Source organism: Euprymna scolopes, chromosome 9 (genome assembly GCF_053919585.1).
Source record: "Euprymna scolopes isolate OS-2025 chromosome 9, ASM5391958v1, whole genome shotgun sequence".
Classification (NCBI taxonomy): Eukaryota; Metazoa; Mollusca; class Cephalopoda; order Sepiida; family Sepiolidae; genus Euprymna; species Euprymna scolopes.
In genome coordinates, this window is record NC_136490.1 from 161,683,143 (window position 1) to 161,704,962 (window position 21,820).

Sequence of the window (21,820 nt, forward strand, 5' to 3'; positions counted from 1 at the left end):
TATATATATATATATATATATATATATATATAGATAGATATATAGATAGATATAATATATGCGTATATTTTTGCAGCAAGTCGTTATTGAGGCAAGTTTCCTTAAATACGGCAGCGTTTTTGTTCATGATTTTTCTTGTTGATTTTCTCAATCTGCTGAGCAAAATATCCTTGATAAAAAAACCTGATCCCACGTACATACAATATTTCCTCACCAAAGAAAATATTCTACAAAAAACATTAACAGATTCTAATAAACAAAATTTTCCATAGCAATCAACACAAAACTTTTGATGCACAATAAAAACATGAATCCCAAATGCTAACAAAAATAACTTCCAGCTATAATACCAAACCCATTTTATAATAACTATAAACTCGACGGAAACATAATGACAACTCTTATAAAACGATACACTAAACGTATCGAAGAAAATAAAAAGATTAAAGTAATAATATATTACACGGAATTTAAAATTTACAACTTAATATTTAAAAAAACAATATCATTAATTCCACATTAAGCCAAACAAATGTAATGCACAAATTCTCTTTTCCATTCGAAAAATATCTTCGCATTCATATAGCACATATATTGGCCATACAACGAAAACCCTCTTCAGAAATCAGTGCGATTCAACACCATATTATCTCTCATAATAAAACAAACTAAAGTCAACCAAAATATATTGACCACTGGCACTAAAATTAAGTACCGAAGTAATTGCATACTACTAGGAATTGCAATTACTAAACACAATATTAATGAAAAATTACAGCTCAACATGTAAAAAAGCTCCCAACACTGGTACTAACATAGTTAACATATCAGACAATTAACAATATATATATATATATATATATATATATATATATATATATATATATATATATATATATATATATATATATATATATATATATATATATATGTGTGTGTGTGTGTGTGTGTGTGTGTGTGTGTGTGTGTGTGCTTATTTTTTATTTTAATTTGTATTTCTATTTCTTTGTTTTATTTTTTCTAATTTTTATTAGCATAAGTTTTATATATATATATATATATATATATATATATATATATATATATATATATATATATATAACGTATACTAATAAAAATTAGAAAAAAATCAAATAAAAATAAAGAAATAAAAATAAAATCTTCTGAACTATAGAAATAGACCGAGAGGGACCAGTGTAAGTCGAGGTTCCAAACTTCGAAAATCAGTCCGACGGAAACTGAGCCATTTCGATGGCCTTTTTGCTGGCGGACTGGTACGAAATGTTCGGTGTAGTTCTAGGAAGTTTACCCTACTAGGTCTTGTCTCATGGCTTTCGGGAGAAGCAAGTTTATCGCTTGTTACCTGTGGCGCCCTCACCAGGGAATGCTGACAAGGCTACTCGGGAATATTTTTGCAGGGTCGAAGTGCTCCTTCTCTTGAAGCACTGACTCATGTTACCAACTTCCGATTTTGTGTCACATACTCTCGCGATGGGAGAGAGATAAATATCGGTCAGTGTACATTCGTAGTCTGCGTAAGTATAGATGTTATAGAGTGGCTGAGCAGAAGCAGTAAGTTATCTGTTTATCAATCTGTTTATCTAATTACATATCTATATATCTATCTTAATAACTATTAATCTAGCTAGAGTTGTGCAAGAGATTTGAAGCCATGTTTTATTATTAATTATCAAAACATGTCAAACTGTAATCCGGTCAAGTTTGCACCGGAAGGTATCCGAAGTTGACGTGTTGCATGTCACATGTTTCGGTCTGCATAAGTATAGTTGGCAGTCGGATTCGAGACACCAAGATAGACACATGGACTAGAAATGGGTCTTCCCATGAAGGGAATGAAGTTTCAGAATGGAGGTATAGAAGAAATCCCTCCCCCTAAGTCAAGATCATCGATCACTCCTCTGCTATGACGAATATCTAGGAGGACTAAAGAATGTCTATTTTAAAACGTACAGTGTGTTATGTCTGTTTTGAAGTGTCTTTGTTTAAACAGAATCCAGCTCCCCAAGATGGTTGAAGAAACTCCCAGAAGAAACAATAGCAGAACAGGTATGTCGTTATGTATATGTGTTTATGTAATTATGTCGATACACACGCATCAAAACCACTAGATGAGACGAATCACAGGCCGTAAAATAGACAGTAAGGATCTCAAGATAATAGTCTGTTATACAACGAACCTACATACATATAATCTGTTTATGTTAAGAAACAACAGACATTAGAAGTGCCACGTATACACATTCAAAACACAACGATTCAAATATATACCCATGTATAGAAGTTCTCACAAATGCAACACGTATATATCACGTACGTTTAGTTACCAAGGTATATAAACAGAGATATAAACATCACTACACACACCCTATACAACAGAGGTTCCAACCTTAACTATCAGTCCGACAGAAACTCGGCTATTTCAATGGCCTTTTTGCTATCTAATTGATGCAAAATGTTCTGTGTAGCTCATAGGAGGTCCACCCTCCCAAGCCTTACCTCTTGGATTTTGGGAAGAAAATGTTTATCGGTTGTTGCCTGAGGCGTCTTCACTGGGAAATGCCAACAGGGATACTCAGACATTTTTGCAGAGCCAGAATAGCCCTCCTCTTTGAACGATTGCCCATTTCCCCAGCTTCCGACTTGGTGTCACACCCTCTCGCGGTAGAAGAGTGGTGAATACGTGGTGAATACGGGTTTGTGTACTTCGTAGTTCACCATATTGGCTGAATGTGCTACGACTGTTGGTCTTACTATATTCTGTTTTTTTTTTCAATATATTTTAACCTTTCTAACTCATAAGTCTGTGTCTGTGTTTTGGATCACAACCACTTTACGACGAGAGATTCGAATTCACAAATACGATATTCACAATAACTTTACAAACGAGGATTCGAGAATTCACAAGGAAAGTTAAATTTAAAATACCCCAGTGTTCAACAAAAACTTCTGGCGTCAAACACTCGAATTAAAAAGGACTTAGGCACAACCAGCAAAAGTTTCAATTAACGAAAAGAAAGAAAAAAGGGGAAAAGATTAAATTATACCAGTAATTATATACTGAAGCATTCGGATAACGGAAATACTACAAATGTTTTCAACTAACGTCGAAAAAAGTCTTTCTGTCGACACCGAAAAAGTTCTAAAACATTGAAGATATTTTAATTTAAAACTAAAGAAATTAAAATTAAACACGTTTTTCTTTAATTAGATAGTGTTTTTTTACCTCATTCAAGGAAAACGTAAACTCATTCAACTTATAGCAGTAACCTGTGATTATTATTAGTATAGTTATTTTTGTTTCTTGAGAAAATAAATTTTACTTGTGAAATGTTTTTCAATTAACGCCAAAAAGCAAACTCGTTTTGTTGAACACTTAAAAAGTTCTAAAATCTGTACTTGAAGATATTTTCGTTTAAAACTAAAGAGATTAAAACCTAAGCATATTTTTTCCAATTAAGTATTTTTTTTATTTCATTAAAAGAAAACGTAAGTCCTTTAAACGTATAGAAGTAAACTGTGATTAGTATTAGTACAGTTATTTTTATGAACAAGTAAACTCTTTACAAGTTTACTTTACAAGTTTACTCTTTTAAAACAAGTATACAAGATGGACGAAATTAAAGAGATAATTGTAAGGCTATTTCAATAACAAGAACTACAAAAAACAAACAAACAAAAATTAAAGAGATAATTGTAAGGTTATTTCAATAACAAGAACTACAAAAAACAAACAAACAAAAATTAAAGAGATAATTGTAAGGTTATTTCAATAACAAGAACTACAAAAAACAAACAAACAAAAATTAAAGAGATAATTGTAAGGTTATTTCAATAACAAGAACTACAAAAAACAAACAAACAAAAATTAAAGAGATAATTGTAAGGTTATTTCAATAACAAGAACTACAAAAAACAAACAAACAAAAATTAAAGAGATAATTGTAAGGTTATTTCAATAACAAGAACTACAAAAAACAAACAAACAAAAATTAAAGAGATAATTGTAAGGTTATTTCAATAACAAGAACTACAAAAAACAAACAAACAAAAAACAAACAAGAGCAGAAAATCGAAGAAAGACAAGAAGAATCGCAGAAACAACAGATGCTGCAGTAACAGGAAGTTGAAGAGAAACAGCTGAAAAACCGGAACTTAATCAGCAGTAACAAGAAATACAAAAGAATAAAAATTACTTCTCAAAAGTTTAACCAATAAATTAACACGGCCAGTAACACAACGTTTTCGCAACACACGATACGGAACACCATGGAGACTTTTATCTACGCCCCTCATCACGACGCATTCGTTAGGAGATATGAAGACTTCTTTCACGTCGATTGTGAAGATTGGTTGTCTTTTACGAAAGCTAGAAACTAATGAACACAGAAGGTTCGTAGACTACATCCCATCTAGAAAGACTACGGATCTGGAGTTCACGGAGAATGTTAAGTTACTTTTAAAACTTTTCAGTACAAATACACCTATTTCGACATAATTTTTAAAAACTAGTGAATACGGATTATCTCTTCTTTGATAATCGAAACTATAAAAGCTGTGAATTTAAGCTTGTTAAGTAGACGAGTAGCAAGATTCTTAATTGAATAAAAGATTACTAGACAGAATTTCTTGTCCTGATTTCATTAAAATTTATTCAATTATGGGTATTTGGTGGTAAGCTTATTTTAAGTCTATCTTCGAAAATACTTTCATTCCGGCAAGTTTATGTAAAGCTACTTCTACATTCGGAATAGGTTACGAGTCGGCGCAAACTTTATGGTTCACCCTTGTTTTATAATCTCCACAAATTCTCAAATCACCGTCTTTTTTTTAATACCACAATGGGTGATGGCCGTTTACTTCCTCCTGAAGGGGCAAGTTCTAATAAATCTTGCTTTATTAACTTTCACAACTTTAGTATTACTAACTATTACTAACTATTACTAACTATTACTAACGGTAATAAATGCACTGGTACTTTTCTCGCTTCATAGTAGGAGGGGGGGAATATTTTCTTTTAATTTCAGGCTAGCTTCATAATTTTTTATTTCCCTGTGTTTTTCCATTTCTATCTCATTATTCAACTTCGTTGAATTTATTGTTAATACATCATTCCTCAATAGTCCGTGCGTTTTTCGGCAATTTGTATAATGCTTTTCTTTTAGTTCTATTGGAACTTCAAAGTAACCCATAACTGCTATAATCGAGCCATCAAACTGGCCTAATTGTACGTTGCTTTTTTTTTAAAAAACAGTTTTCCCATTTATTTCCACAAATTTCTAGGTATTATAGTCACTTCACTGCCAGTATCTAATTGTATTTTAAAAAACACAATTGTTTATTTTCATTATTATTTTTGTATCTCCATTCCTTGATCCAGTATTTTGTATATTATTTTTCTTTACATAAAAAATTTGTCTATTTTCATCCTTTATTCTTTCCACATTTTTCGTTTTACATACTTCTTTGAATTGATTCTTCTTTTTTAAACACTTTGAACATGTTTTCCCAAACACTGGGTATTTTCCTTTTTTCCTTTCATGAATTTTTCCACAGTACGTACGAATTTTTGTTTTCGTTTCTACCGTATACGTGTCAGCCATTATTTCTTCGTAAGAGTTTTTTTTTATTTTGGTTGTAGGTATGTATTAATTCCTGCTGTTGTATAAATTCTAGACACATATTTAGGAGCATGTTTGTAAGTTGTAACTGTTCCTTTAGGTTATATCTATGTGCCGAATTATGCATCCATTCAATCAATCTTAGTTGAATTAAGTCTTCTTCTGTTGCCTGTTCTTCTGTTCCTAGTTTTTTAAAGTCACAATATTAACTCGCACTTCTTATATATATATATATATATATATATATATATATATATATATATATATATATATATATATTGTATATATATACACATAAACATTGTAAGAAGTCGACTCGAGGAATTTATATAATAATATTTATATAAAAGCTCTACACTCGTATTAAGCACTTTTGAAAACTAATTGGTTTAAGCTTATGGTTACAGTATACCTGCACGTAATACAATATATATATATATATATATATATATATATATATATATATATATATATATATTTGGAGGTACATAATTTATATACAGTTTTGAATAAAATAGGCGGAAGTTTCTCAAGAGCTCTTTGGCTATCATCTCATCAGGAGAAAATTGATAGCGTACAAAATAATATTATGTCGAAAATAAAGAGTTCTCATGGGGAACTTATTGAATGTGCCAAAAGTACGGGGACACTAAAATAAATTTATTAACGTTTAAAAAACGATTAAAATATTGGCACAACGAGGGGAAAGAAAAAAACCGGAGAAAAGATTCAAAGTTCCCCAAAGAGATACAATGCGTTGGATGTTTCCTTTTGCCGGCACAAAGAAGGCTGATGCACCGCAATGGAGACAGACTCCAAAATCTTTAAATGGTTTCTGGAGTCCGCTCTATGTAGCACTTCGAACCATTCTATTTTATATCTATCGGCATAGCACGGGTTGTCAACCAAATGCTGGCCAATAGCAGAGTCCAAGGCGGCAGAAGGAGGGAGACCACCAGATTCCATCCTCCCTTCGATGGAACATGCTTGTTTATACGAGTCAAAAGGTGCAAGGGTGTTCGCCCAACATAACCAGCATCGCGCTGGCATTTAAATTGATATACAATATTGCTATTTTGGATGTAAGGCAAACTATCCTTGCGAAAAGACGGAAAAGCAGGTCTCGTAGTATATACCAAACGCAAGGACACAGAATAAAAGCAGTCGTAAATACTTCTGCGAATCTGTTTGGAAAGTCTATTACTCTTTTCTCCACTCCACGGTAATTTTAAATAAACCGGGCATTTCAAGGGTCCAAACTTTTTAGGGGATTTAAAGTCCGCAACCTTTTTGAAAATAGTCATCAATAAGGTCAACAGGATAACCATTATTGATGAATATTTCCCTAATCTTATCGAGTTCGGCATCTAATCTGTTAGGCGAACAAATCATGAGGGCTCTATGTACCAAAGTATTAATTAGGCCGACCTTACGTGATTTTGCCACAAAAGAGAACCAGTTCACATATAGGCCAGTAAATGTCGGCTTTCTATAAATTGTAGTGAGAAAGCCCCCCCCCCTTTGAACGTTCGACAAGAACATCCAAGAAAGGAAGCGAATTGTCCTTCTCACTTTCCATAGTGAACTTAAGAGCCTCATGCAAAGAATTCAACCTATTAAAGAATATCGACGCTTCAACTTGCGATGAAAAAACAGCAAAAGTGTCGTCAACATATCTGAAATATGCAATGGGTTTAGTTATAGAATTGAACATAACGGATTCATGGTACCCGACGAAAATATCCGCTAAAGTTGGGGCCAACGGACTCCACATTGAAACCCTGTCGACCTGACAGTACATAATATCACAAAAACTAAACTCCACGGATTTCGTACACATTCAAATGAGTTCAATAAGAATCAGAAAAGAATAAGAAAACCGTGGAGCAGTCAGGCGACCATCATAGAGCGCGTCGGTACATACACGTATAGTCTCATCCAATGGTATGTTGGTAAAGAGACTAGGGACATCAAATGAGCACATAAAAGATGTCTCTGCATTAGAATCCAACCCACGTACACAATCAAAGAACCGAAAAGAATCTGGGATGCAGTGCGTGGTATATGACTCGCGCACAGGTTGCAGAATTTCCACAAGCCACTGAGCCAAATAATGTTGTGCCGAACCAACCATTGATAAAATAGGTCTCAGTGGAACACCTTGCTTATGGATTTTGGAGAGACCATACATTCTGGGACGTTGTGACCCAGAGGGCCTGATCCTGTCATAGACGTCCTTGCAAACAAATCATTCTTTTTAAATAATGCAAGTAGAAGTCTTTGCATTTTAGCCTCGTCCTTGCAAGTATTATCCGTCAACTTGACGGGGCCGAGTTTACGGAATTTCGAAACATCATTGAGAATAACTGCCATTTTCTCAACGTAGTCCGATTTGTCCAAAATCACCACTCCTGCACCTTTGTCTGGTTTGCACATATAAATATCAGTATTGGGTATTAACGCTTTCATAGTTTTAAATTGCGTTATGTTCCAGACACAGTCGCTATGATCAACAGGTGTGTTACTGTATCGGTGAGATAAGGCAAGTAAACTAGATTTCATCCCAGAAATTTTTTTCCGGGGAAATTGGAACATTATGTCTCAGTTGGGAGAACAAAACTTCAAAGGCAGAAATTGTTCCCTCTTTATCTATACTCGTTCGGGGAATACAAAAATCTAAACCCCTAGACAGAACTCTATTTTCAATTTCTGTAAGAACAGTTTTCGAAAAATTGAAAATATGTTTGCTTCCATTAATGGGTTCACACCCATATCTTCTGCGAACCAGAAAGGCAAGTTGTTTATTATTGTCTTTGGAAGCATATTGACTAGCAAATTGATCACTGATAGATAAATACTTGCAAAAACGAAAAAAAAAGACAGGAACCCCTTCACTACGGACCAGAGGTAATGACGATTACTAATATACACCTCTAGCTTCTCCGTCAACTTATTAATATCGTCTCGTATAAACGCACGCTCCATAGACAAACTTGGTTTCACCCTAAATGCAGCAATGCGTTTACTGATATAAAGTGGGGTCACACCTTGTCCCAGACAAGAACGCAAAAAAGATATGGAGAGATTGGTAGATCTAATTCTACTCCTTAATCGAACACTATTATTACATGTGTCAATTTGGTGTTGAATGTACCCCTTCCGAAGATATTTAAATAAATGTTTGGAGGTGCAGAATTTATATACAGTTTTGAGTAAAATAGGCGGAAGTTTCTCAAGAGCTCTTTCGGCTATCATCTCATCAGGAGAAAATCGATAGCGTACAAAATAATATTATGTCGAAAATAAATAGTTCTAACGGGGAATTTATTGAATGTGCCAAAAGTACGGGAACACCAAAATAAATTTATTAACGTTTAAAAAACGATTAAAATATTGGTGCAACGAGGAAAAAAACCGGGAAAAAGATCCAAAGTTCCCCAAAGAGAAACAATGCGTTTTGAATCTTTTCTCCCGTTTTTTTCCCTCGTTGTGCCAATATTTTAATCGTTTTTTTAAACGTCAATAAATTTATTTTAGTGTATATATATATATATATATATATATATATATATATATATATATATATATATATATATATGTGTGTGTGTGTGTGTGTGTGTGTGTGTGCGTGCGTGTGTGTGCCTTTGTGATTTCAAGTTGTATTTGTAAACATCACATTTCAAGTTGTATTTGTAAACATCACATTAGAATTAACTGACATCTTAAGAAATAGGTATAGTTTTCCTCCTTGTTTCGCACCCATCTAAAACATACACACACATATATAGTGTGTATGTGGTCATAATATATATATATGTATATATATATATATATATATATATATATATATATATATATACATATGTATATACATGAAAAGGGATCAGTTTACACCAGTTAATAGCAATGCATTTGCACATAGATCCTCTCATCATTCTACTACCGTGAATACAAAAATAAAAGGCAGGACAGAATTAACAATAAATTACCGGTAGTCAATTATCACTGACAGAATGGCCGAGAAACCTTCACAAGTGCTAATAAATAATGACAATAAAAGTCATTTCAGTCCACGAGTGGACAGGAATAGCGTCAAAGAGATCTCGGTTTACAGCGGAAAATATTCTGACTCGAACAGTTTAGATCCATCCTTAAAACGATCGAGATAGAATAGCAGATTGTCCTTCCCACACGCATTCCTCTGTTAAATGATGTCACTATTTTAGGGAACTATTGGTTCGCAGCTAGTCAGTCATACCATGGCTCTCCAGATGGACTCACCGTGTCTCCCACGCGCTTAACGAAGGACATTACGATTATCGTTTGATTGATCAGTTCTGGTTGGACTTCATTTTTGTGCTGTAAAAACTGAACGGACATTAATCAAAGCAAGAATAACTACACACACGGAACAGAAAGTAATTACAGTCGTTATTGTCTTTACGTTAAGCGTTTCTTCTATCTCTCTATTTCCTTTCAGTTTATTGTACAATATTAAGACTTCATCCAAAATAAAAAGTTAAAAGCTGGGGAAATAATTTTCGATGATAAAAACGTAGGTATCAGGTTTGTGCAAAAAGTTTTGTCCGGTTTGTAGACGTGACATTTAAAACCATTGTAATTTATTTTATACATATTGTTATTACTTAAATACATAATCAATAGATTAATTTATAACTTTTTCTCTCAAATTATTAAAGCAACATTCATATTTTTCTGCAACATTCAAACGCATGTTGACCTTAAAACGATATTTTTAGTTAATGAAAAGGGAGTCATGGTCCATCAGATCATTGTCCACATCCAGTACTAGTGTTAAAAAATTTGTAGGAGAATTTGAATGGGAAATCTTACTCCATCCTGATACATTGATTTTTTTTATTACAAGGAAGTCATCACTTATCAAGGCCCAGAGGTTACTCGAGATAAGTGTTAGTCAATGGGAAAATGTTGTAGTAATCGTTAGTAGTGGAAATTTGGATTACTTAAAGGGGATGGCTCATCAAAAATTTGTTCACGTTGGACTTGAAGACGACCATATTGTAGTCAGTTGGAAAGCAGGAAAACGGAAGAGTTCCACAGGCGTTCAGTTCTAAGAAAGAATCTACGTTTAGGTTTAGGCACAAATAAAGAGTGAGAGAAATTATTGATAATGGTTACAGCTAGACAAGTGTTTTTTGTATACGTCAGGCCAGGGTGGGGAGCATAGCTCTCTCGAATTATCCGTTTTAAAAGGATTACAAAACCATTTGGTTTACAAAATCAGGATTACAAAACTATTTGGTTTACAAAATCAGGATTACAAAACCATTTGGTTTACAAAATCAGGGTTCCAAAACCATTAACATGAACAGAGAAGATTAAATAAGAAACCTCAACGAATTTATAAGCTCGTTGACAGATGAAATCAAGTTAGAGAGAGTAAATGTCGTTACTGTAATTAATAATGCTTTTTTGTAATTTTATATGCGTCTTTGCGTCTCTAAACACGGTGAAGCGTAACATTTTCAATTACAAAATAGACGGAACATTCCGAAAGAAATGTCTCCTATTTTTATTCAGCTCGAATGGATCAGAAGGGATTGCAAATTGCATTGTTATGATGACTGCACTTATGCATTCATGATCTGAATATTTCATGATTCTATTGTAGATATTGAGGTTGTAAGATTGATGAACATTCACCGGCACCTGTTGAACGTTGCAGTTTTCGTTGTGTCTGTGACAGTTGATAGACTCGAATAAGTTTAGCTAAGACGAATAAAATCATTTCATTATCATCATGTCGTCTTTTGGTTGCTGTAGAATAAGTGTCATTTTATGCAAAAAAATAATGCTGGCTTAGTTTTCAAAGTTTTATTTGGAAAAAAATTAATTTGGGAGAGAGAGATTAATGTTTCTTTAGCTAGTTATTTACTTCTGAAACTTAACTTTTAACTTAACAAAATGAGTAACGCAGACTGACAGACATCGAAATAACATTCGCCTTTGATTCAATAATCGTACATCATTGGCGATGTTACGGTTGCATGACTTTCACCGACAGACTTACTGAACATTATGTTTCTTTCAGCTCGAAAACATGACGTCATCTGTCATCGTTTGACTTTTGTTGTTTACAGTATTGTCTTGTCACACGTATTTCTTGCAATGTTGGGAATGATTCTCTTTTGCAGGTCTGAGTTATTATGCACTCACTGTGACCCTTGCCAAAATTCATACTTGCTATCTTAATCGTTATTAATGTAGGATCCCTAATATGAGACAGTAGTCCGTCGATAGATTCCCTCAGTTGATCTGTAACTCTTAAGAATAACTGTTTTTATTTTTTTTAACTTTATAGAATATGAAATTATAATCACTTATAATAGAAGTGGTGAACAAGAACGCGAACCAAGTGTTAAAAGTAGTTTTAGCTTACCTTATTACTGCCATAAAAAGAATTCGTTTTTGCCTAACGTGTCGAACCTTGATGTGAAAAAAAAAAAATAAAAAACGAGTACATGATGGAACGAGAGTATTTACAGATATCAACCACGTGTAACCGGCGTGACTTGCTATAAAAGACAGAACTAATTGAAGTTGATTGTAGCGTTTTTGCATCGAAATGCAAAAATCATTGAGCGATAGAAATCAATATTTGAAATAGTTTTCGTAGAAAAGTAAACAACGTAACAAAGTTCCAGTCGCACGGTATTTCCATCAAAGGTGACCTTATTTGCTCCGATGTTTATTCTTCTAGATGAAAAACAGAACCTAATAGTTGTTCTTTTTTTTATAGTACACTAGTGCGATCCGTGCATCGTCGTTGCTTGGGAAAATCGTAGAACCCAAGAAAACACCTGCTCACACAGCTAAACCACATGTAAGTATTTTGATTTTAAACTATTTATCAATATTAATTATTATATCTTTTAATTATATAATTTATAAAAAAATGAGCAGATAAAACCCCTGCTCCTAACGTTGAATCTTTAATACAGAAAGAAAGCTGACCAGTGAAGTGCGAGTTATGTTATGAATGCTTCGGCTAATAATATCGCTGAATATTGTACTTTTGAAGTGTCATTAAGTGCCAATAGCGTCGTTGAATATATGGCACAATTTATTCCCATTTGATGTATATTTAATAACAAAATAGTCCTCATTACACCGTTTCTAAAAATAAATTTCTAACATTTGATTATTTTGAGTCATTTGTATAAATTTTGTCACAAAAATAGAAACATTTTTTGTATCTGTGTTATCTTGTTTTTGCACATTTGTCTTTACAAATTTGGTTTTTTCGCATTTTCATCTAATATGTCTGTAAATAAATATATATCTAATATGTCTGTAATTAAATAAACTTAGAGGAACCAGTTATTGCCTCCTACGTGTTTTCATAAATAAAAATCTTGTATTGAAACTACGACTATCATGTCGAATTAAAAATAATTGCATCTTGTTCATTTGCCGCATGTGCATCAGCAATATTGCATGAATGTACAGCCATACATTATTATATAAATAATCTGGATTTTAAACCTGGCTTTACTAATATAAAACTATGCGAAATAACTGTCACAAATTATTTTTTTATTGGGAGTGGTCACCGTATGAGTGTTAGAGAGTTAGTGATGATTAGTAATTATTGATCTTTGGTTTGATTATATAAGAGACAGATCAACAGGAACTTATGTTATTAGAATTCGAAGCTGCATAAACTCTGCATAGTTTAAAAGTAAAAAAACAAAAACAAAAACTTTTTAAACCACAAAGTTTGTGTACATGATAGAGCAGAATTACTGAAGGCGAAACAAACTTTATAAATGACAAAGCTCACGACACAGAAGCATAAACAAAGCAAAACGAAACTTGTATAACAAGTAAAAAAAAGTTGTTGTCAACTGTGGAGGGAAGATCAATTTGACATTTGTCGATTTCCCGATGTTTTTGCTAATGACACGCAATGTCGAATTATGTTCCCTTACAGAGATAGGCCAAATCTAAGTGATGGCCGCATATAACTTTACGGATACAAGGTTTATGAACATCCTTTGTAAACAGAATACAACAAATCATTGTATTGTCAAAAGTTAATACAATAACTTCATCCCTGGTTAGAAATATAGCTGATTGGAAATTTGTAGATGATAGAACGTTAGATAACTAGCATGTTTAACAATGTGGTTTGCATAGCTAAGTCAAAAGAAAAAAAAGAAAAGAAAATCAATTAATATTTGGAATAAATATTAAAAAAGTGAAATAGAGGCCAGTGACATACTTGCAAGATAATAGAAAACAACCTATAAACAAGTGCGTTCACTTTACGATAGCAACAATATGTGCACAATATAGAAAAGTGACAAAGATAGTTTAAAAAATAAACAAAAATTGACTTTGTTTTACAAACATAAAGGATTATGTAATCAGGGTGGATATGTTTTGCTATATCTGGCTTACCGGCAAGTTTCCAGTTACTGGAGAGATCCATTAGGTGATAGATCATGATGATCATGGGATGCCACAACCAAGATGTAAAATCCAGCAAATGAATGTGAAAAAATTATTTTATTTTAAATGTTCTTTTCTCGCAATTTTTATAATTTTTTAAAGAATTTTTATGTGGAGGGGGGGGGTAAATTTTCTTTACTCCCAAGAACAGACTGTTGGATATTGGCAGGTAACCCCAGAAAGAGAGGCATTCGATAGGTTGCACACACGCAAATTAATTCCATTTGAGGAATGCGAGGCTTTCCACTATTATCTATTGAAATGCATAATTTGAGCATAAATATACGAGAGAATATCGATCAAAAGGTTGAGACAATAGAAATATTCCAGAATGAAAGAATGTTTATATAAATCGACAACAGAAAGCGGTCAGAAGAGAGTTAGAGACAGACCGAGGACAAGCTGCCAAAACATCTACACCACACTCCGGCTACGCGCCTTCACTGATTTCAACTCGCGTCACACTAAATCGAAAATGTTGTCATTGGGAATAAAAATATTCTTTTATAATTTAGGCATGTTGTGTTTTATTTGCTGCGAGGCGTATATATCGTAGACAGTGAAAAAGTTGATTTAGAAATTATATACAGACTGACATTCACATGGAATATATAACAAGACGGAAACAGCGGAGAAAGAGAAGAGAAAGAAAAAGTCTTACTGCAACTCCACTACACGCCCTCCAGCAGTAGGATACGACAGTTGTTCCGGCAAGATGTAATTTTTTCATTTTTGGAAGATGGGTTTCAGTTTGGTACTGTAACCAGCAAATCCTTCTTTTCTGCGGGGATGTTTCCGCCGAAAACCCAGAGCGGTTTGAGGGCCCTCAAAGCATTCTTTTGTTGAAGAGAGGTGCATCCACCGCGACCGTATGGCCTGAGCCTCCGCTCTGCCGAGGGTTCCGCAGAAAATCTCTGCACATATATCACTCAAAAAGCTTTTCTAGTCTGTAAAGTTATGCAGCGAGTTGATGTCATCCTCTTCTCTTATATTTATAACTAGCCATCTCGTGCAATCACAGATATATACATTTTAATATTTGCGCAGTGTCCAGTTTGAACCTGGAAAAAAACGTCCCTCGCACAACGAATTCCACATCCTGCATTTGACATTTTAACATGACACGCTAGGCTTTTCTCATTTTGTTTTAAATAGCAAGAATGGTCGCATGTACAGCAACTTTTAGTTTGCGGATACGTTTTTTTTCTTGTCAGAATTGTAGTTTGTCACTTAGTTGCGATAAACTCATATCGTATTGCATTTAACGCATCTAAGCGTTTCGGCACATCCCGATTCTTTCCGTTATCTGCCCGGAAACGCCCATAAAAGTTCAGCTCCATCGCGCTAGTATAGAGGAATAAGTACTATATAGTGTTCTATATTTCATAAAATTAGACTCTTCTGAATTTTCTCGGAGAGCATAAACCCATTTTGACATATTTCTTTTTGCTTGGGAGTCACCACTTATCAAGATCCGATAATAATTAATGGTGTAAATTGGTAAAATTTGATTATTTAGGAGGACGGCTTAATAGGAACTTGTTTACATTATACTTCAAAGCCACCACTTTGTATTTAACCGGGAAGCATGCCAACAGAACAGTGTTCCGAAAGCGGGCAATTCTGGGAAAGAAGCTTTGTTCATGGAATCTGCGAGAGTGGGGAAATCATATATAGTGGTTGTAGTTAGTTGAGTACTTTTTGTGAACGTTTGTAAAGGGGCTACCATAGATTAGAGTTCCGTCGAGCATTTGCCATGAAAATAGCGATAGAGCAGAAAGAGGCAAAGTGGTTGTAGGGAAAAGAAAAGGACATCACTACTAGGCTTTAAAACCGGTTTGAAGGCAAAAAAATGCATGCCTAGCAGCCCCATTTAAGGGCGCACCCGACTCTTACAGAGATAAAGAGTTGCATGGGCAATGAGATACCTACTGGAGCGGTAAAATGATCCCACAGTTTTACCAGCGACCTTGGTAACAGGTTTGATGTATGTGTTCAATTTCAAATCAGGAGTAAAGGTCAGTCCCAGAAGCTTGTCAAAACATGAGGCTTCCCCGAGACGAGAGCTATTCATTTCATCCTTTGCATTAAACTAGATTAAAGTAAACACAACGCACATTTTGAACGATCACGCCTATGAACTGTATTCACAAATTCCTAATGGTCGGTTACTTAATTTATGATTAAATCATGTAAATACAAATATATAAATACAGTAGAACCCCGGAATACGGCATTACAAATTAGTAACAAAGTACAATACAGTATATAAAAACTTGTATATAATCAAATAACATTATAAATAACAAAGTAAGACGGGGCAAATAACGTAACCAGGAACCGGAAAAACATCGTATTCCACATCGTAACCGGAAAAAAACTGTATACTATGGTTACCGTATTCCGAGGTTCTACAGTAAATATTTTTGTCATCTGACACAAAGATTTGCTTTTTAGCGGTGCTCTCTGGTCTGTGCTTATATTATGTAATGTTAGCCAGAAACGAACAGGTATATTCTACCACAAAGGAAACAAAGACAAATAATAGGAAATAACTTCAACTCACTTGTTCTGTCTAGAAACAAAATTAATTTCCTCATTGCTACAGCCATGACGTCACCCACGTGATCTAGAACGTTCTCAATGCCTCTCACAAGATCGTTTTATAGTGTTCCACGTCTCCCTCGTGATCGTTCTCTTTATTGTTTTTTATAAGCTTTTTTTCATTGCCGATGACGTCACTTCGCATACATTTACAAACACGCATCCGCACTTTGTTACACTGAGTGTTTAACCTCGCAACGATCTTATTATTAGTAAGCATTTGAAAATAATATCGATAAAACAAAAACAATTAAAAATATAGAAATGTTACTTCTTTTCCTATTTCTTACTTAATGCGATAATATCACGAGACAAATCATTGGTTAATTACAGTCGAACAGCATCGATGAAAGCTAATTGTCAACCGTAAAATAACAAAAACAACAAAAACAAAACAAAACAAAACAAAACAAAAAACGGGATAATAGTGTATGGATTGATGAAATAAATATCAAAATAGTTGAGATCATAATTCCAACTGACTTGGAAGAATGAATATTCATGAATGTGATTCATACAAGTGCAAAGATTTCTGGTCTTTTCTAAAGCAGTTCCTAATTCTTTTACACTCGTGGAGAAATATGAAATAACTTTATAAAATCATTGCTAAATAGACTTTATTTTAGTCATGATTAGCAGGGATAATCGGCATTGCTCGGAGGCATAGATAGCAAGATAGAAAAGTTTTCAAAAAGTTATGTAACATATTTCCTTTAAAAAAATTCTCTTTTTCTCATCCGTCTCTACGCATGCGCAGTTGCGTTACCTTTCGAACGCACTAACATTCCAACCTCTATGTCCCATTTTTTCTACAGGGGGGTGTCACCACTTATCAAGGCCCGGAAGCTACTCGGGGATGAGGGTTATTGTGTGTACAGTAATCAATGAGATAGTATCGTAGTAATCATTAGTATTGGATATTTGATAGGGTGTCTTACTTAAGAGAGCGGTTTTTCAGGAATTTGTTATGTTTGACTTGAAGACATCCAAGTTGTAGTCAGGTTGGAAACAGACACACGGAAGAGAGTTCCACAGTCGTGCACTTCTAAGAAAGAAACTCTTCTCATGGAATCCACGTTTGGATTTAGGCACAGATAAAGACTGGGGGAAATTAATGACAGTGGTTTCAACTAGACGGGTGCTTCCGTGAAAGATTGGCGAGCGGGGGCCAGACATTGGGGCTCAGACGAGCACTTGCCATGGAAATAACGATAAAACAAAGACAGGCTCGCAACGTCTCTTCTGTGGGAGAGAGGCTGCAGGGAAGAGAAGACAGCATCCCCCACCAAGCCACAAAGTCTATTTTGTACTCTGTCAAGGCAGGATCGGCTGTTTTTAGCAGCTCTTGCTCAGATGTGGCAGGAGTACACCATCTTTGGACGTACTTGGCTTTTATACAGATAGAGACTTGCATCAGTAGTGAGATATCTTCTGGAGCAGTAAAAGGATCCCACCATCCTCCCAGCGACCTTGGCAACAAACCTGATGTACATTCCATTTCAGATCAGGAGTAAAGGTCAAACCCAGAAGTTTGTCAAAACATGAAGCCTCTCCAAGACGAGAGCCATCCATTGCAATTGATGCTAGATAGGGATCAGAGCGTTGATGATGAAAAGATAGAAGCTTGGTTTTGGATGCATAAAAAGTAACCAGCCATCTCTTCCCCCACTGTACCACGCGCTCAAGATCAGAGGAGAGAGAGAGAGTCAGAGAGAACTTTGTCATTTACGGCCTTTGATGTGTTGCCATAGATAGTCGTGTCATCAGCATAGATGTCAACCAATTATTTAAGTACATGTCTTGGGAGATCATTGATGTAGATCAGGAAGAGAGTTGAGCCCACGATAGACCCCTGAGGGACTCCAGCATTAATACTGTGGGCCTCAGATTTCTGCCCATCAACCACTACTCTTATGAACCTATCGGAGAGAAATGATTTAATGACTGAGAAAACATTTCCAGTTATACCATAGCTGGAAATCTTGTGAAGTAGGCCTTTATGCCATACCTTATCGAAGGCCTTTGATATGTCAAGAGCAATTGCTCTGGAAGGGAAGCCTTTTTCGAGAGATTCACTAATCCTATGTGATATAACTGTTAGCACATCTGCGGTAGATCTTGCGGAGCGGAAACCATATTGCATGTCACTAAGAAGTTATTTCTGCTGAGGTGGTTGACTTGTTCTTTAATATGGATTCCACAACTTACTCCTGACGCACAGGAGACTTATTGGTCTGTACTGAAAGGGAGATGACTTTTCGCCTGAATTCTTAAATACAGGGCATAGGTTTGCAGGGCATTGGAATGCACTTCTCCTTAAGGCAACGCTTAAAAAGCTTTGTAAGTATGGGGGCAAGTTCTGGTTGGAGCTTTTTCAACACTATAATTGGAATGCCGTCAGGACCAGGTGCTTTACTGGAATCAAGGTTCTTGATTAGCTTCGCGACCTCAGGCACAGATATTTGTATGTTACATAGCGTGTTGTCGGTTATAGGAGGAAATACGCGGAGTTGATGGCTTTTGTCGCTTAGGTTAGGATTAGCGGCAAAGTTCTTGGCAAATAGTCTGGCCTTGTCTGATGCTGATGAGATCACATCAGGTCCATTGATGATGGTTGGGATAGAACGCACGCTTCTGTTCAGGATCCTGTTTGCTATTTGCCAAAACTGGTGGGAACAAAGCTGCTACTCAGCTACTTTGAATTTAACGGACTGAGCATATAGATCTCTTGCATTTTTTTTATTACTCTTTTACAGTGGTTGCTGGCAGTCCTGAAAGCAGCTTTAGTCTCAGTACATCTATTACATTGGTAGCTATGGAAAAAGTGATTTCTGTGCGCGATGGCAGCAGCACATTCTGGGGAGAACCATGGCTGGCTGTTAGGTTTTTGTTGGAATTTTTGGATCGTATGAATCGGTCTATGCCCACAATTAATCATTTGGTCAGGTCTGATACTATAGAGGACACATCCTTTTTAAACATAGAATGCAGAGGTAGATCAAATATGAGTGTACGGAAGCTATCCCAGTCAGCCATAGAGTATCGTTATACAGTACGGTGGAGAGGTACACCTGGAGACTTATTACATTCCATTTTTATCTTAACTGATACAACGGAGTGGTCGGAGGATCCCAGAGGAGGTAGAACATGAACATAGCTTAGGGGAAGTTGTGAGAAAAAGGTCTAGAATGTTTGCATACTTACTGGTAGTATCGGGACACAGGTGGATTCGTGAAGAATCTGATTGAGGTCATAGGCAATGGCAAAATCATGACAGAACCTCCCCTCATCATCTGTCCTCCCCTCATCATCTGTCTTATTTGAGTGGGTCAGCCATTCCACATTATCGACATTGAAGTCACCGCAAATATGAATGATAGCCGAAGAATGAGCAGACAGGATGAGGTCAATTTTCTCAGATATACTCTTAAGGACAGTAACCCCGATGTTGTGAGGGATAGAGAGCAAATATGAATGCGGTGGTGTAAGCAAGTGCAACCCGGAAGTGCATATAAGGTAAATTAGGGTCTTCTCTGGAGATATCTGCCACACGGGAAGCTATCTTTAATGTAGACGCATATTCTATGTCCATGGCAATCTTGGGGTTCAGATTTAGATGTTTTATTATGGACTACTCTAGGAAAGTGGTCGGCCCTATGCCAGTTTCGCTTAGAAAGAGTAAGTCCGGTTTTGTCTCCTGTAATTGGGTTTCAACCTCTGGAAGGTTGGAACGTATCACAATTTGTATTTAACTCACACTCATTTCTGTCACAAAAACTATTTTCTTTACGTCACAAGTGTCACGCTCATACATTAATTCCATAGCTAATATAACATACTAACTCAGCAGGTCACGGGTTTTCTAGTATATATATATATATATATATATATATATATATATATATATATATTGAGAGAGAGAGAGAGAGTGAGAGAGAGAGAGAGAGAAACAAAAGGATAAACACAAGAAAGTAGATCTGTTTAATAAAGATGAAAATATGATGCCTATTGTTGCAAATACTTCAACTAGTAGATAGTATCAATGGCCAATGGGAATTACTTTATTCAACATCCAAGTCAATAATATTGTCTTCTAATAAACCTGATTAATAACGGGATAAAGAACAAGAATTTTTTATGAAAAAGTTGTAAACAAAACAAATTCATAAGTGTCCATGATAAGATTTTTTTTGGATAAATAAAATAAAACAAGAAATACAGATGACAAAAGAAATTTTTACAGTCAATAAAACAAACAAAAATAAAAATCAAGACAAAAAATATTAAAACTGATTAAATACGTCCGTTCGATCAACGCGTTCAGCGATAAATATGCCTTTTTCAAATATTTTTAACTTAATTGTTACAGACCATTACAAATATTATTTAATAAAAATGCTATTTCAAACTTAAGCATGACAGACAAATGAAAATGGCATTTCGAACTTAAGCACGACAGACAAGTGTCTTTTAAAATGATTTTTCGTCCTTTTTGCATTTAGCTCACGCAGCAAAATGAAGATTCAACTTGAGATCAACATTCAACTTGATCAACATTCAACTTGATCAACATTCAACTTGAGATCAACATTCAGGTTCCGGTTTAAATAAGTGACCGTTTGCCTTGCAAGTGATAATCACGAATAGTTTTGCGGTGTACTATTTAAGATAATGCATGAAAGAACGTTCAAATATTTTTTCAAAGAGAAGTTTATCTTTTGGAAATAGCTCAACGTTCTTCCAAAACTGAAATTGTTGTAGTTCTTTGAAAACGGAAATACTTGTAATACTTTAAATTAAAAATAGTCAATTAATTTTTTATGTGGTGCGATTATAACGAGAAAAGAACATTTTCGTTCTTTTTTCGAACTGAAGTTTCGTTCTTTTTTCGAGAAGAATTTAAAAAGAGATAAATTGTAGAAGCCGTTATGTGGGGAAAATAGAAACTGAAATACAAACGGTCTACCTATAAAGCGGCCACGAGTCTGCCTGTCATGCGCTTGGACAGGAAAAGGAGAAACCAAGATGGTGTCTGCGATATTTAACAGAAACGGTCTCATGTGATCTCGCGAGATTCACGT

General features: G+C 34.9%; 1 long non-coding RNA gene across 1 annotated transcript in view; it reads right to left on the minus strand.

Moving 5' to 3' along the window:
* The window catches only part of LOC145285024 (uncharacterized), a 168,771-nt gene extending 151,972 nt beyond the window's left edge, over positions 1-16,799 (minus strand). Inside the window, exon 1 of the long non-coding RNA XR_013868932.1 lies at positions 16,702-16,799. This is a non-coding gene — a long non-coding RNA (uncharacterized LOC145285024). The remainder of the gene's footprint in view (positions 1-16,701) is intronic.
* Between the last annotated feature and the right edge of the window lie 5,021 nt (positions 16,800-21,820).